This window comes from Canis lupus, chromosome 2 (assembly GCF_003254725.2).
Source record: "Canis lupus dingo isolate Sandy chromosome 2, ASM325472v2, whole genome shotgun sequence".
NCBI lineage: Eukaryota > Metazoa > Chordata > Mammalia > Carnivora > Canidae > Canis > Canis lupus.
The window spans coordinates 47,782,902-47,801,715 of NC_064244.1; the positions used below are offsets into that span (position 1 = coordinate 47,782,902).

The following is an 18,814-nucleotide window of genomic DNA, read 5'->3' on the forward strand; positions in this document are numbered from 1 at the left end:
TATGTATACAATGGAATACTACTCAGCTGTCAAAAAATTAAGTCTTGCCATTTGGAATGACATGGATGAACTAGAGGATATTATGCTCAGTGAAATAAGTCAATCACAGAAAGACAATTATCATATGATCTCACTCATGTGAAATTTGAGAAATAAAACAGGATCATAGATGGAGAGAGGAAAAAATAAAAGAAGACAAAATCAGAGAGGGAGACAAACCATAAGAGGTTCTTAATTATAGGAAACAAACTGAGGGTTGCTAGAGGGGAGGGAAGTAGGGGGATGGGGTATCTGGGTGATGGACTTTAAGGAGGGCCCATAAGTGTGATGTAATGAGCACTGGGTATTATATAAGACTAATGAATCACTGACCTTTACCTCTGAAACTAATAATATGTTATATGTTAATTAATTGAATTTAAATAAAAAAGATCTAGGAGAAGAATATTATGAGTGGAAGATTAAGATTGGACTAGCTGTTTATGTAGCCAAATATCACACATTAATGTGTGATAGTCAGTATGCTATTGGCTGTGAGTTTACGTTTGTCCTTGTCTCATATTAGGTGGTGCTTGGAACAGGTCTGGGTTTTATAGCCTTTGGCAGACAGGTTGTTAGATGTCTGGGAGAAAGTTCCCAGGTAAGGGACCGGCATCCCAGCTAGGCAAGTTGGTTAGCCAAAGTTAAATCTTAATTTCATCAAGAATTCTTTGCCAATTTTCATCAGTTGATGTCAGTCGGAAACTCAGAAAAATTTTTTTCGTAGATATGAAAATATTTTAGGCATCGCAATTCTCTTTTTAAATGTAGATGGTGCCACATATTACCGAACACTGCTGGTGATGATGGAACGCCCTTTTCCTATGAACATAGATAATACATTAAGCAGTCGGCTAAGGCAAGGAAGCATCACGAATAGCATGAAGACATGCTCCTTTCAGGTCTGTCACACTACAATATTCTTTACCATGATACTAATTTTTCTCTCAAGGTTATCTAGTCTGTTATAAAAGTTTTAGAGCACTATTTGATTACCCAGAGGGTCTTAAAAAATAAGCTTTATCGATGTACAATTTACATGTGATAAACTGCATCAAGGGACCATTGAAAAGCTCCCCTGTGCTCGGCTTCAGCTGCGGAGATGCTGATTCACTTGGTCGGGGATAGGGCCAGGCCTCAGGACCTTGTAAGTGCTTCCCAGGGGCTTCTCGCTTGCAGCCGCTGAGTGACAAGGCAGTGATATAGTTGACCTCACTATTCACTAAAAGCATCTCCTAGAGAAGATTGGCATGTTGCTAACAGGTGAACAGGTGATGGAGCCTTCCTGAAAATGCATTGGTGACCTAGGGCGTGGCCACAGTGGAGAGTTTTGAGCGTTGGGAATAGATCTTATACTGTGTCTTTGACATTTATGTTCAAGGAGGAAAGGGTAGAAAGACTGGTTTCCCAGAGCCTATGTCCCACAGTGAATGAGGCACTGGCACCATGGTTTCCTCGGCCCAAGGCACAAGGTGCTTAGTCCCTCAGATTGGGCCAGACAGCTGTCTGCGTAGTACAGAAATGGGGAAGCACCAGTCTTGTTACCATAAACCTGCTTCTCATTCCTGCCCCTCTGTGTCTAAGTCAGACGAAAACTGGGAAAGATTTGGAAAGAGGACTATTGGTTCTGGTCTGAGGTGGTGTTGAGGCTCTTTCCTCTACCCTATTTGCTATGGGGAGGATGCTCATGAAATAAGAGTAGTCCCAGGAGAATCCTTCATAGAAGTTTGGGAGGCCATGGGAGGGAAGCCTGGAACCTTATTTTCCTGTTGGGTATTTACTTAGGCAGTGGGCTTGCTCTCCCGCTCCCTCTGCCTTTTGAGGAGAGTTTTGATGATTGGAGACAGACAGCATGGCTGAGGGAGAGGGTAACAACAGGAGGCCTGAACTCGTACTGATGGTGTGGCAATGATATGGGGTTGTCCACATCAAGTGGAAGCCAGAGAAGAAAGCAGGGCTTGAGAGGACAAGTTGAGTGGACATCAGGTAGGATCTGAGCAGAAAAGGAGGTAGGGTGTGTCACCAGGCCAGGAAGAGATTGACCAGAAATAGGGATTCCCATCTGAGGGGGAGGTATATGCTAGAGAGGCCCCATAGAGCTGGTGTTGTCATACCTGTGCCCTATAAGAGGGCCAACGTCTATTCACCAAGGTCGTTGTCACAAGTCCGTCTCAACTGATAAGCAATGACAAAAAAGAAGATGGCAACAGTGACCAGTAAGAGTTATGTGTTCTTCCTCGCCTTTTCTTACCTCCTCATCTCTTAACACCAAATAAAAGGCTTTGAAGAGGAATGGGGGAGAAGTGGTCCCTGAGGGATAACATAAATTCCTCTGCTCCAAGGTAATGGATGTTCAGGAGAGGTAAAAAAGCAAATCCTGTCCTTTTTGCTTGAGACTCTCCAGGTAGCAGATGCAACTCTCCTGGCTTGCCTAGAACCGAGGGGTTGGCCACAAAACTGGGCTGGCTGGCCACAAAACCACCAGGTCTCAAGAACAGCTTGTAATTGGGGACAGGGAAAGTTGTGAGTGAATTTTGAGTTGGAGTTTTAATGTAGAGAGTCAATTTTTAAAATCATGAAACATGGCATCCATTAAAAGCTGTATAAACCATAACATAAGGCTTAAAAACTAATAAAATGAGCACCCATGTACCCAGGACGCAATGTAAGTAGAGCAGTATATGTATCTGAGAAGTTCCCTATATGTCCCTCACCAGGGCATTCTTCTCCTTGCCGTCCTGGCAATAATCCCTCTCCTGATTTTTACCTATTCTTGATTTTACTTATAGTCTAGCCACCTAGTATAAAGTTTTAAAACGTATTTGCTTAATTTTGAACTTCATATAATTGAATGATACCATATGTAATCATCTGCGACTTATCTTTTGCTTTTACAAATAATGCAGCTCTGTATATTCTTGTGCATACCTGTTTTCTGGTGCACACGTACTATATATATTTAGAATTGAAGTTGCTGCACCAGAGGGTGTGTACGTAAGAGATTTTACTAGATCATTTGGAACCTTTGTTCAGTATGGTTGACTAATATGCATTCCCACCCACAGCGTAGGACAGTTCCCATTGCATTATATTCTAACCAATATTTGGTAATTATGGCCTTTTTTTGTCAGTCTGGTGAGAAATGGTATCTCATTCTGATTTCAATTTTCATTTTCCAGATTAATAATGAATTTGATACTTTTAATGTATTTCTTATCAATGCTAATAATTGTATTTTCTATCTTCTGAAATATTTGTTTGGAATTTTTGCTGTTAATATACTGGGTTTTGCTGGTTTTTCTTAATTGACCTACAGGAGTTCTTTATAAACACATCACAGAGTTGACCCTTGAACAAGCCCTGCCCACAGTTGAAAATCTGTGTTCAACTTTTAACTTCTCTAAATTTTAACTACAGTAATTCTAATCTGTTGTTGGTTATATAGGTTGCAAAGATTTGTGATGTGGCTTGGGTGTGGCTTGTGCTTTCCCTCTTTTTATTGCTATCTCTTAATAATGGAAGAAACTTGCTAAGTCTTGTTAAAAAAACACTTTCATACTCCAGGATCATAAAGATATGAACTATCTTAGAAAATGTTTAAATATTTTATGTTTTGCATTGTATTTTCTTTGAATTCACTGGGAAATGACTTATTTTGTATGTGTATGGTGTGAAGCAGAGAGACGATTTAATTTTTCTAGATATGTAATTATTATATTTTAATATTTTCTATGTCTAATATGAATAAAATAACACATAATACACATTGAGGAATAATTGACAAATTGTATATATTTAAAGTATATAACATGATTATTTGGTATACATATATACTGTGGAATGATTGCTGTGATCAAGATAATTAATACATCTATCACTTCACATGGGTGGCCTGCCTTCCTTCCTTCCTTCCTTCCTTCCTTCCTTCCTTCCTTCCTTCCTTCCTTCCTTCCTTCCATCCTTCCTTCCTTCTTATGACAATACTTAAGATTTACTCTCAGCAGCTTTCATGTGTACAATATATTAATAGCAAAGACTATATACCATGGAATACATTAAATCCTCAGAACATATTCTTTTGAGATTGAATTTTATGTTTTTAAAAATATTTCTAGAACTTCAAAGTAAAGCCATCCAAATATAGTGATTTTTTGTAATATGGGTACTTTGAAAGCAATGGTTCACTTTTCATGAATGGTTATAGGACTATTCAGTTATAAATGGAATTTTAAAATATGCAGTCTTCTGTGTGTGGATTCTTTTACCTAGTAGAACTTTTTTTTTTTTTTTTGAGATGTATACAAGTTGTAACATGTATCAGTAGTTTGTTTCTCTTTATTACTAATAGCAGTTGGGTTATTTGGTTTTTGAGTTTTAAAGCACTCTTTTTATATTCTAGATATAAATTCTTTAACAGATAAGAGATTAACAAATATATTTTCAGTATTCTTCATGTTGTTCTGTATATTCAAGTCATTGCTGTGTGTTTTAGCCTGAGGGACTTTCTGTAGGATTTCTTATAAGGCAGATCAACTAGCAGAAAATTGTTTCTGTTTTTAATCTGTATTGAAATGTATTGATTTTACCTTTATTTTTGAAATAATAAGTTTTCCTGAGTGCAGAATTACTACTTCATAGGATTCTTTTGTTTTTTTGTTTATTTTTCCAACACTTTAAATATTACTTTTACTGCCATCTGGTCTCCATTATTTATGGAGAAGTCACCTGTTAATCACATGTGTTTTCCTGCACGTGCTGACTTGTTTTTATCTTGCCACTTTTACTATTTTCCTCTTTCTTTGAATTTCATCAGTTTAGTATGTTTTATCTAGGGATGGATCTCTTTATATTTGTCTTTCTTAGAATTCATGAAACTTTATGGATCTGGAGAAAAATATTTTTTAAAAAATTAATGCTTTTAGCAACTGTTTGTGGACATTACTTTTCCAAATATTTTTTGAAATATCTTTCTCCTTTTGGGATTAATATTACATGTATGTTGGTATGCTTGGTGTTATCTCCTCTTAGTTCATTCTTTTCAATCTTACTTTCTCTCTCTTTCTTAAATTGTATTATTTTCATTGACCTAGCATCAAGTTCCCAATTCTTTTGCCATTTTAAATTTGCTATTGTGTCCATCGAGTACAATTCTCATTTCAGTTATTGTGCTTTTCACCTGTATATCCCATGTGGTTCATTTTGTAGTTTTTGAGTTCTCTATTGAAAGTCCTTATTTGTTGATTCTTGTCATAGTATTATTCCTCTAATTCTTGCATATAGTATTTTTTGATTCTTTGAGTGTATTTGTAATCACCACTTTGAATTTTTTAAAAGATTTATTTATTTATTTTAGAGAAAGAGAGCATGAGAGAGTGGGGAGTGGGGAGAGGCAGAGGGAGAGATTCTCAAGCAGACTCTCTGCAGAGTAGGGAGCCCCACGAGGGACTCAATGGGCTGAGATCGAGACCTGAGCCCAAATCAAGAGTTGGACATTTATCTGACTGAGCCACCCAAGTGCCCTACCCACTTTTGAAATTTTTGTCTGTTAAACCCAACATCAATGTTGGTTTTATCAACTGCCTTTTTCTTCCTTTGTATGAGGTCACACCATTCTTTTTCTTTTTTTTTTTTTTGACATGCTTCATTTTTTGTTATAATTACAAACTGTATATTTTAGCAACTCTGGCTTTTTCCCCTTATGGCTTTTGTTATTGTTCTTAGTAACTTATTTGGACTGAAATTGTGTAAATCTATTTCCCCTTTGGTGTATGGCTGCTGCTATTTCTGTTCAGTTTGTGTTATTATCAACACATTTTAAAAAGATTTATCTGAGAGAGTGAGCAAGTGAGTAAGAGTTAGGGGGAGGGGCACAGAAGAGGGAGAAGCAGACTCCCCACTAAGAGAGAGCCTGATGCAGGACTTGATTCCAGGACCCCAGGATCATGACTTGAGCTGAAGGCAGATGTTTAACTGACTGAGCCACCCTCATGCCCCACTATTACTATTTTTGCCTTTTTAATTATAATCATCCTAGTAGGTAGTTTGTGCTATTCTTATTTTATAGCCTGACTTCACAGAGATCACTCCTGTGTTTATATAACTTAATGATAAATCAATAATTTGGGCAGAGATTCTGCTCACATACCTCAAAATGTGTAAGTCATCCACCGTCTGCTGATAGATCAGATTGGATATGGGTTCGTTTAAAATTCAGCCAGTTGTCAAGTCTGCATTGGCTTTTATTTAATGCTTTGCTCTTCTGGAGTTCCCCTGCACTTGTACATATTTTCACAGAGATAAAGGAATGTGTAGAGAGCACATCCAGTCCTCTGATGGTCTCTCATTTTTGAGATCTCCCCATTAAATTTCTGGTGGTCTGTCACTTACCCTCACCAGAACTACATACTCAGGCTACAGATCTGTAGATTTTCTTTTGTTGTTGTTACCTACCAAGTCTCATATTTTACTTTCATTGTGTCTAGCAGAGCTTTTCATCTTCTACTCCAAATCAAATCCTTTTCCTGTGGCAGCAAATGGGCTGGTGTTCATGCCCAGCTCCACCTGGTAAAACTTTCATTCTTACTAAGTGAGCTGGGAAGTGGTGGAGGGAGCAGTCCCAGCTGCAGAGGCCTCAGATTGACTGACAGTCCTTATCTGCATTTCTCGCAGCATTTCATGAATACACATGCCTTCGTTTGTTATTTGTTTTTAGCTAGTTTCCAAAGTCCTACTGCAGCTGATTTAGACAATTTTGCCATTTTATACTTGTTTCTTGGGGGGAGAATTTGCTGAACTTTTGACATGCTTATAGCTGCAAGTCCTGCCATCATAACTTTAAAAGATTGATTATACTGCTTCTTTCTTCCTTATCAGATAGGATATTTTGCCCATTAATTTTCTAATGTAGGCTTCTTAAGTGTGTATTTCCCCCTGATTACTGCCTTAATTATATCCCTCATGTTTCGATTTGTGGAACTTATATTAATTATCATTCACTACAAACATGTTCTAATACTCATTATTATTTTTTCTCACTTCCTCATGGATTAATAATGTTCTGTGCTTCTTCCTGAGGTTTCTTTACGTTATTGATTTCTAACTTAATTCCTTTGTTGGTGAAGCATATGGTCAAATGTGGACATGTTCTATATGTACTTTAAAAGTAAAAGGTTTATTTTCCAAATGTTGTGTGTGATATGTTCATCATCATCAAACTTGTCAATGGTACTGTTTAAATTAATTTTAGCCAAAATTGTATTTTTCTTGTTTGATCAAAAAGAGACGAGTGTGTGAAAATCCTTCACTGTAATTTTTTCCTGGTATTTCTGTGAGTTTTTGTTATATCTACTGTAAGGCGGTGCGATTAGGTGTGCACAAGCAAACCAAACATTTTATTATCATGTAGCAATTGTTTTTAATTGTGGTTATGTATTTTGTTTAAAAACCTAAGTTTTTTGGGGTTAATATTTGTCTTGTATATTATTACCCATTATTTATTTGCCTAATTATTCTGTATTTTTTTTCTCTATACTCTTGGATTTTCTTCCTCATTCTGACTACTCCCTCTTTACTGTTTTGAATTTATGTTCTCCACGTGTTCTTTTAGTAGTTCTAGTTATTTCAAGTATGCCTCATACTTAGCCTAAAATTTATAGACATTGTTACTATTTTGAATAACAGATCATTTTGATGCTCCTAACTTACATGCTATTACATCTTCTATGGCCTCACACATCCCTAGAATCCAGTAATTCCTGGATTTAAATTCTATGTTCTGTCTTATTCTGAAGTGTTTTGAAGGGTCTGTTAGATTTGTAATCTTCTCATTTATTTTTTAGTGGTTTTAGCAATTGAAATAGAAATGCTGACCTTTAAAATCAGGGTGAGGAGAAACCCTTGCTGTTCTTCCTACTGGTAATGCTAAGCTATAAAGGAAAACGGTATCACTCTGTTTAATTCTATCTGCTTATTAACTTGCCTTTCTCATTCCATTCCTTTCATTTCCTCCATCTGTTCCTTTTTACTCTCTCCTATGGAAAATCTCCTTACTCTTGATTTTGGTTTATGATTATAGCTTTCTATATAGGACTCTCAAGAGGTCTTCTATAAAATACATCAGCTTTTTTGAGATCTGAAACTTGTTTCAAAGTATTTGTTACGCAGCAGAGGCGGCTTCTATTGTTATAATATGATGATGACAACAATGAGACTTTGCATTTTTGTTTCACTTTTCTTTTTTTAAAAAATATTTTATTTATTTATTCATGAGAGACACACAGAGAGAGAGAGGCAGAGACACAGGCAGAGGGAGCAGCAGGCTCCATGCAGAGAGCCTGACGTGGGACTCGATCCTGGGTCTCCAGGATCAGTCCCTGGGCCGAAGGCGGTGCTAAACTGCTGAGGCACCTGGGCTGCCCTGTTTCACCTTTCTTGTGAAGTGTTCCAGGTGCTAATTATTTCAGGTTAGTTGAACTATCTAAGTCTCCTTAACAGAATGACACATGAACATGATGTTAACATGCACACTTAAAGTAAACAGAGATTTGATTTCCAAATTACGCCCCTCCCCCCCTTCCTGCACCAGTGTTAACTATTGATGATAGCTCTCATCTACATCTGAGCATGTCCTGCCTTGGGGCTCTTGGGCTCTCCCAGCTCTTGAGTTCTTCCTATAAGTGTTTCAATAAAAAACACAACTGGAGGGGATCCCTGGGTGGCTTAGGGGTTTAGCACCTGACTTTGGCCCAGGGTGTGGTCCTGGAGAAGTCCCAACTCCGGCTCCCTGCATGGACCCTGCTTCTCCCTCTGCCTGTGTCTCTGCCTCTCTCTCTCTCTCTCTCTCTCTCTCTGTGTCTCTCATGAATAAATAAATAAAATTTTAAAAAACCCACAATTGGAGGCATTGATGTCAACTATCAATCTACCCACTCCAGATGCCACCAAAAAGCCTCTTTCCAGGGGCACTACTATACTTTTAAATGCTAGTCATGGCATGGGAGAGCGAAGTATGTGGCAGTTTGCTGGGGCTCCTAGAGATAAGTTAAAGCATCTTAAGGCTATTCATTGAGGATGAAAGGTGAGACAGAGTTTTACACACCAATAAGAAGGGCACTTAGAAAAACAAGTGGTGTTCTGGGGGAGGGGCCTGCTGTGCTGACAAATACAGACCATTTGCTAGGAGGTGGATGGAACTGGAGAGTATTATGCTGAGTGAAATAAGTCAATCGGAGAAGGACAAACATTATATGGTCTCATTCATTTGGGGAATATAAAAAATAGTGAAAAGGAATAAAAGGAAAAGGAGAGAAAATGAGTGAAAATATCAGTGAGGGTGACAAAACATGAGAGACTCCTAACTCTGGGAAACAAACAAGGGATAGTGGAAAAGGGAGGTGGGTGGGGGGTTGGGGTGACTGGGTGACGGGCACTGAGGGGGGCGCTTGAAAGGATGAGTACTGGGTGTTATGCTATATGTTGGCAAATTGAACTCCAATAAAAAAAGAAAGAAAGAAAAAAGTAAAACAAGCGGTGCTTCTGAGCCAGCCTTTGTAATGAATATACAAAATAGGATGATGGGGGCAAAAAGACTGTTTGGAAAATTACTTAAGAATTTGTGAATTTTTATCAAAACATAAAAAGGTAAAAACTGTGCACATTCTGTTACTAACTCAGAACTCAAGGCATCATAGTTAAGGCTGGTTTGGAAAGTATGACCTGAAATTGAAGGAGATGTGATCACTATCACCACTTTTTCTTCTTTTCTTCTTTCCTCCAACTTACATTCCTATCAGCTCCCATTCACAAAATAACTGTGCAGTTTGAATTTGCTTGCTAAAAAAAGAGAGTGACATGTCTTGTGATTCAAGACTAGGTACACATCTTTGTGGCCAGGGGTGGTGCTTAAAACTTAGATGTGCTCTTAGAAGCCCATGATGTCATCAGCAGCTGATAATGGTAGTAATAGCAAATGTGTATTTAGTGCTTCTGCTGTGTCAGGTATAGTATTAAGTATTTTGCATGTTTTAACTTATTTCATACTTGGCAAACTCTATTACTGTTGAGGAAACCAATTGACACTGAAGTTATGTTACTTGCCTGTAGTTGTTGAGTAGCAGATCCAGGGTTTGAACCAGATGATCTGGCCCTGAGTTCAGCTTCTTGCCCTCTGTTCCACCCAAAGCAGTGGATGGTTGTTGTAGGGTAGCCTTCACCAGGGATTTGGCAGTGTTGAAAGGTCCACCACCCCAAATGAAGTTGTCTTGGCTCCAACCTGCTCTGCCATGAGCCCCACCTTGCCTACACCCATCTTCTCAGCGCTTGAATTCTAGGGTGCTTTCTGCACTCCCTAAGTTTTGGTGGATTAGAATATATTTGAATAGTCTTTTGTTGTTTTTGCTCTTTGACTGTACCAGGGGCCTGTTTTCTCTTCCTGCTTAGAGAATAGCTTTTGGAAGCTAGGGACTGTCTCTTACACCTTTATATAGTTATCAATCTTTAGCACATTTCTCTAATCTTATTGCCTAGAAACTATTTATATGGTATATTTGTAGATAAATGAAAGTAGTGTTTGAAAACAAGGATTGAAAAGTTGTATGAATATCTAGGAGAGCAAAGTTAAGCCTAAAAGTAGGGTAGGGATGGGAAAAACAAAAAAGAATTTTTAAATTTTTGTTTATTTTTAAAAAGTAAAAGAAACAACTTCCACGTGGAAGCATGTCAAATGAGAAAAAGAGTATGATGAGTTAATCTAACAGAATTCTTTCTAATTGAGAGAGGGACAAAGCTGGACTTGGATTATCTTCTGTGATTTTATGTGTTGTATACACATACTGACTCAACCCTGAAATACAGCCATTTTTTTCCTGTACTCAGAAGGACCAGCCCAACAGAATATTGCTGTGATAAAGAGTCATCATGAAGATGCATAAAAGGATCTACAAGGGGATGGCCCCATTCTAAGGTTAGAGTCACAAGGAAAATCCAAAACTATTGTAAACAGCAGCAAAATGAGGCACTTGGCTAAATTGTACCATTAATCCCCTTGTTCACAGAAAATTCCTCCAGAGATCTTGAAGTTTCCTGGCAGAGTGGGTAACCTGGCCACATTAGCAGAGGGCAGAGCTCATTACTTTAAATTCATTTTTTCAGAAAGATTTATTTATTTAGCTGGGGTGGAGAGCAACGGACAGAGGGAGAGACAGAGAGAGTCGTTAAGCAGACTCTGCGCCTAGTGTGAAGCCCGGTATGGGGCTCAATCTCACAAACCTGAGATCACAATGCCAAGATCACAACCCCAATCTGAGCTGAAACCAAGAGTCAGAGGCTTAACCAACTCAGCCACCCAGTTGCCCCTATTGATGTTTTTATCATTACATCAGGAATCAGGAATTACATCAGGAATTACATCAGGAATCACACAAATAAATTCTTTTCCTTCTATTTCTTTTGATATCTGATAGACCAGATCCTTGCTGGTCATGGACTACTGACTATTGCAGTACTCATCCTATTATTTTTTAAATGCCTTTAGTGCTACATGGTTATAATCCTAAGAACTTTGGTCTGGTAATCAGGAGAATAGATTAAGTGGAAGCTTGTTTTACTTAGACAGATGAAAAATTTGAAAACACCTGAAAGGTTCAAATCAGGCTTAGAGAAACGATGAAAACATCTGGTCAAATATCACATTATGAGATTTTGCAGAGACTATGTATGGTTTCTAATTGGATACCTGTATTTGTGCCATTGATTTTAATAGTATACTTTAAATAAATACAACTGAAAGATGTATCTGTTTTTGTATTCTAATCCAATATTCCTTTGTAAATCATACTTATAGGCAAAGTTAAGGAGTTTGCTTTTTCTCTACTAATGTTGTATGTTTCTTTCTCTCTCTTCCCATTGGATCTTACTATTTTATTCTCTAAACTATTTTTGAAATAAGCAATTTTAAGCAAGTCTTGCTCACACCACAATCTTCTGGAAGACTGTTGTTCCAAGATAACCACAATTAATTCACTAATTTCCTTCATAGTTTAATTAGCAGCTGTTATCATATTAATCTGAAATTACTTGGAAAGAGTTCATAGAATAGTTTTAACAAACATGGACTTTCAGCCAAGTAAAATTTTGCTTTGAATATTTTTTTAAAGATTTTATTTATTTACTTGAGAGAAAGATAGAGAGAAAGCAGCATGATGGGGGTGGGGAGGAGGAAAAGCAGGCTCTCCATTGAGTCAGGAGCCTGATGGGGGCTGTTGGGTTCCAGGACCCCCGGATCATGACCTGAGCTGAAGGCAGATGCTTAACTGACTGTGCCACCCAGGCGCTCCTGCTTTGAGTATTTTTAACATACTTATGTTAAGATTCTAATTGCACCTCCTACATAGTTGCTTATGATTGTTCAAAAGTCTAACTAAAAGTTTGTGTTGTTGTTTATGGAACAGTTCATGAAAAAAATTTTTAAATGGTTCACTCCAGTCCTAACCAGTGACCATGTGCATTCTCTCCCATTAGGTAGATCTCCCTGGATGTGCATATGGATGCCTAAGGCTGTCATTGCTGCATTGGCTTTAAGGTCATTTGCATAATTCTCTTTCCTCTGCCTCCATGCACACCACATGATTTTCTGATCATGTTTGACTTCCTAAATGGATTATCAAAGACAATGCATGCATTGATGAGTGGCAGTAGGTATTGTGGTCCACTTTTTCTCATTGGCCTTTTGATGATTGCAGCAGTGTTTCATGAGTCTGGTTAACATGAGAGAACAGTATTAGTTCCTTAAAAAATGATGAACTTTGGTTCACTGATCAAATAATAATTTTAGACTTTAAAATCTCGACTTCACCAAGGAAATGCCAGCCACTCTGGTGAGGTCTCCCTAAGGCACTGGATCATTGCACCAAGTGGCATCTTCCCCTAAAGTTCTAAATCCAAATGGGTACAATTGCTCTGAAATGTGACAAGTGACAGTGAAGGATCAGCTTCCTTGAACAACTGGGGAGTCTTCATGGAATCTCTCCTCCAAGCCAGCCAGACCTGGGAGAGGAAAGGATTCTCTTGCTTGGCAACTGCCTTCTGGGGAAAAATAGAGTAGACTTCTTTCTTGGTCCAGCTTCATGGAATAATTCCACTATCCTTCTCATGATTTAGCTGTTCTGGTTGTTTTTTTCCAGTCTTGTTTTCAGAGATGAGCCACACATACCACCTACATTTTAACTCTGCAAATGCCTGTAAACCGTTACCAAATACTACTTTAATAGTGATGTCACAAAAGAGAGATGTAAATTACCTCTTATACTTTGTTATATACAGAATAACATATATAAAGTTGCTACTTCAGTGACCATTGATCACTCATTAGTCATTTGCCATGTTTAAATACAGATCCTTTCTTCATGGAATTGCACAAATAAATTCTTTTCCTTCTATTTCTTTTGATATAGACCAGATCCTTGCTGGTCATGGTCTACTGACTATTGCAGTACTCATCCTATTATTTTTTAAATGCCTTTAGTGCTACATGGTTATAATCCTAAGAACTTTGGTCTGGTAATCAGGAGACACAGGTCATGAATAAATGTGAATGTAAACAGGTCAGCCATCTCCCTGGACCTCAATTTTTGAACATAAAAGAATGGTGATAGACTAGAATGTTTTCAGGAGCTCTTGCTGCACCAAAAGAGAATTGCTTTGGCATTTCTTTAGCCACATCTATTCCCCCCACATCTACCCCAAAGTCTCCAATGACTCTGCTAAAGAAGAAATTTTAGGATCTTAGGTCTTTATAATCTTTATATTCTGGGCAATGCTAATTTAAGATACCTTTCTCCTTTTTGATCTAATTTTACTCATATTTCTACACACATGGCTTACACTGATGGCTTTTTCCTCTTTAATCTTGATGATCTTCTCATCTCTTGCCTCTTTTTTGCTTAGTTGAATCTTATGCTTCCTTCCGTGTCTAAATTAGGACGTTTATCCATGACGCCATCTCTGACCATCTTCCAATACCCAATGATTTGCTTCCCTCGAGTTCCCATTTGGCCTGTGTATGTGTTCCTGGAAAACCCTGTATTTTTCATAGTCATGCACTAGAAAGACCAGAACTCATAGGGAAAATGGGTTTGCAGCAGATCATTAGAAACCTATGCAACTTTGTGACCATGGCACTGATGAAATCAAGAATAATCTTTTTTTTTTTAAGAATAATCTTAATATAACTTTTAAGTATAGTTTCAAAAGACCCGTTACATTTCTGAAAAAAAAAAAAAAGGAGAAATGCTGTAGTAAATGTAGGGCTTTACATAAAAACACCATAAAGCAAAAGGTATTTTGATGGAGGGAGGGTGGGGAAAGATATAAGGCAAGGTCAAGGCTGCTGAGTTAGACAAGAGCAAAATGTACAAGATCTGGGAATATCTACAACAAGTTCTTCTAAGACAAAGTACTTGACTATTGAGTCAAGAGGAAGGACATGGGGCACATGTATAGCAGCTTGCTTTTCTTAGCTTTGTTAGTGTTATGGGAATTCATCTACTAATACTCTATGGCATGGATCATTAATGGACTAAAAATAGAAATATTCATATACAAATCAAGGCAACTTTTATGCTATCCTGATTTCATTAATCAATCTCATGTAAACTAATTTGCATTATGGTAACAGACATTGAGCTAACACACATTGTTCTCTTCCTTCGTCTCAAGTATTTTGTGTGTCACCAGCAGATATTTTAATTTTTAAAAAATAATAGTACAAAAGGGCTCAGACATATGAAGAACCTTACAGGGTACTAAGCTGGTTCATCTGTTTTTTCCATACACACTATATCTGAAAACAATTACTTCCAGGATAGAAATATCTGTGATTCTTGTAAGTTCTTTGAAGAGGACCATGATTGAGAACTGTTTGGATTCTCTCACATACTGGGTTTTGACCTGGAAATCGCTGAGTATCTTCTTGATTAATGACTGATTGCCCAACACACACACACACTAGTATAATTAGAAGTAAATATTTATATATTTATATATATATATAATATATATATAATAATATATTAAATATTTATATAAATAGAAATACCTTATTTCTCCAATACATTTATCTTTAAACCATCACTTGAAATCTTTTTCTTACCAGTCATGGATAAAACTCTGGAAGTAAGTGAGCAAGGTTTGCATTCAGTAACTTGTGGAAAGAAAAGCTATATAATTATCTGTATATCATGGGTTGTTGAATATGTTTTTGTTCTGATGAAATGAAGCTCTGGAGGAAAACAACCCATAGTTTTCCAGCATCTCTTTCTGCCATTGTGGACCTATAGACAGAAATATTCTAAGCATGTCCATAGTTCTACCCTAAGAAAATTAAAAGTGTTGATCCCAAGAGAATGGAGTAGCAGATATTTAAACAGAATGTGTCTATTCTGCATATGTGTGTGAGATCAAGCATGCTGCCAGTGCTTATGAGGTGTATGGTGTCTGTGTGGGCAACCCCTCAATGAATGCGTGATGACATCATGATGCGCTTTGCACATGGAGCAAAAGCCTTTGCCTAGAGGTTCTGTGTTGCCAGTGAACATGCTGTTAAAACTGCATTACTCTGCAAATAACCAGAATAAGAAAGTATGTTTTCTCTCTCCATAACAGAATGCCAGCAAAGTGGTCCCTGGGGTCTCTCACAAGCTATGTGGAAGTCAATATATTCTAAATTGAGAGAAAGGAGAAAACAGAGCACATTCTTTTTGAATCTGGGGATATTTTTTTTCCTGAGAAGCCACTTTGGCAGAAGAGAATTTAATGTCAGGGCAGCTGAAATTATTAGGTTGTCCCTCTGGGAGAAGGATATTGCTGTAGGAAATGGATGAAAGTTACTGTATGAGGCACAGGCTGCCAAGGAGCCACTATTGGTGAGCAGGGATCCTAATAAAAGATGACACATTCTTTTTAAAGTGGGTTTCATGGCAAAGGGGAGTAACTGAAGAGAGGTGTATTTCCAGGAATAGTTGGAGTTGTGGAGCATGGAACCTCAGAGTTCCAAATAGTTACTTGGTTTTGCTGTGGCAGTTAGCCACCAGCAGCCAACCTCTTTTATCTGCTAGATGTGACTAAAAATTTGACATTAATTATGTCAAATGACAAATACACTGAAAGTTAAAGTCCAAGGTTGAGTGCTTGAGGTCCTGGTAGTTATTAATGTTATTCCAGTTCTTACAAGAATTCATTTCAAACCTATGAATTCTATGGTCATTTCTCCTCCTTTAAACATATCAGGGAAGTGATTCCTTTTATGAGGCTATTTTTTCCCTTTGGCTTTGTAAACTTTGGGAAGTGTTATCCCTTTTGATTAGAAAGAATATGACATGAGTTACTGTGACTTCTGTTCCAAGTACTTGCTGCTGGTCGGCAGTAGTTTAGAAAGATAGCAACGCTCAGTACTTACTGTCCATCAGAATCACTTGGGGCGACTTAAGAATACAGATGTCCAGGCCTCGCCCTAACAGATTCTGAAATAGTTGGTCTGTAATGGGTCTGGCTGTCTGTATTTTTTATAGTTCTTGAAGTTCTGTGGTGCAGCTGGGACACAGTGCTTTTTTTTTTTTTGAATTTTTAAATTCTATTTATTTATTTATTTATTTTTGGGACACAGTGCTTTAAAGCACACATGTTAAGGTGAGACGTTAAAAGGGCAGTGCCTCCTATAAGCTGTTGTTCAATTACCAGTAGGGCTGATGATAATGAAGGCAAGAATGTTGGGAAAGGAGCAGGAGGGAGAATAAGTACCATTCTGACGGTGTCTTGAGGCACAGCTTCTTTTGGGCAAGAAATAACATCCCCACTGTTTTCTGTCAGCTTCTTTTATAAATCAACTCCCTTTGTTCCTTTTGGTTATAAATAGGTTCATCTGTATGTCTTGGATTTTAAGTCCCTTTTCATTCCAAGGTGCTCATCAAATTGATAGGAGATCTTTTTTTTTTTTTTTTTTTTTTTTTTTTTAAGATTTATTTATCTATTCATGAGAGACACAGAGGGAGAGAGGCAGAGACACAGGTAGAGGGAGAAGCAGGCTCCACGCAGGGAGCCTGACATGGGACTTGATCCTGGATCCCAGGATCACGCCCTGGGCGGAAGGCAGACAGACGCTCAACCACTGAGCTACCCAGGCATCCCGATAGGAGCTCTTTTTTAAGGGAGGGGAGATCATGGGTAAATGATAACACTCAGTTAATTTACGCATGGCTGCACATCACGTTCTGATTTCAGAAATAAGTAACGTGGGAAAAGGGTTTGTAAATGTGAGAAAATAGGCTGTGACTTTCCCTACCTATTCAAGTCTGAAGGACTGTCACCCTGCAAAATTACTTATTAATGAGGGGAGCCCTAGAAAGTTTTTTCCATTTACAAGTGATGGAATGAAACCGTCTTATTCAGGAAAAAATAAATTTCCTCTATCTCTGCATTTCAATAAAGTCAAAATCAGTTGCCTCTCACTACTTTCAAACTTCAGATATGGCCTGTTATAGATGTGTTATATATGCTGCTACAAGTCATCAAAATAGTTTTGTCACTCACCTTCAATCGTGCTTAGCTATTATGTTTATGAGTACTAGCTACTAAAGACACTAAAACCAGCAGACTAAACTTTTGAATTGGCTAGAAGTGTTCTTAAAGTACAACTAGCCTGCTGAGAAAAAAAATGTTACACATTACCTACCAAGTGAATTATATATATAGTGGCTCACCAGGTAAAAAAGTTTATCTGATATGAAAACATAAATTACATTTCAACTCTTGAAAGATCTTATAATTTTGTCATCTTTTTGATACAGAATTTCTCTTCTCTCTCTCTTTCTCTTTTTCGTGTTGAAAGAATAATTATCATCTCAAGAGGATGTTAAATCTCTCAGAGATTTATTTTTCCTATTATCTGTGAAAGGCATCTTATCAAATGAATCTTCATCAAGCATTTGATATTTTCCTTCCCTGGGATAATCCCCTTTTACAGTTGTTCTTGTAATTCTTACATGTGATATTGAAACGAAGAGAGCCACTGGACTTTTTCTTTCTGAACTACATAGACCAAAAAAGCCATCACTCTCTTCAGGAGTAAATAACTAGCTAATGGTGTTATTCTATCTCTGATCGCACAAGGAAGCCAGAGAGACTCCTAATATTGTTTTGGGAAACACTAATTTTCTAGACATACTCTTGTGTATTTGCTAGTAAGTGATTTTAACCCCTCCTGCAAACATAAAATAAGAATAGCTAACAAACAGTGTCAAGGCACATGCACATTACATTTTAGCTGTTCCTCATCACCCCCATGTTTTTTATTTTTGAAAGGCATTGAAATATATGAGACTTGGACTTTTGATGTAAGCTTTTCACCATGACCATGCCAGGTGGGGAAAACAGAACAGGCAAAGATTGTAACTGTGAATTTTCTGCAATTTGCCTACTATGAGGGCATCTTCTCTACCCTCAGCCAGCTTTATTGAAATACAATTGATATTTAATGTTGTTTAAGATTTACAAGATGTTGATTTGATATATTTATATATTGTAAAATGACAACTACCATGGTGTTAGCTAACACCTCCGTCATATTACATAGTTACCATTTTTTTTGTATGTGTGTGGTGAGAACTTTTAAGATCTACTCTCTTAGCAACTCTCAAGTATATAATATAGTATTATTAACTATAATTGCCGTGGTGTGAGGTAAATCTCCACAACTTACTCATAACTAGAAGCTTGTATCCTTTGA

General features: G+C 37.5%; 1 pseudogene; it reads left to right on the forward strand.

Annotated features, from left to right (window-relative positions):
• LOC112659761 (stAR-related lipid transfer protein 4-like) overlaps positions 1-18,814 on the forward strand; it is a 222,725-nt pseudogene that overhangs the window by 73,916 nt on the left and 129,995 nt on the right.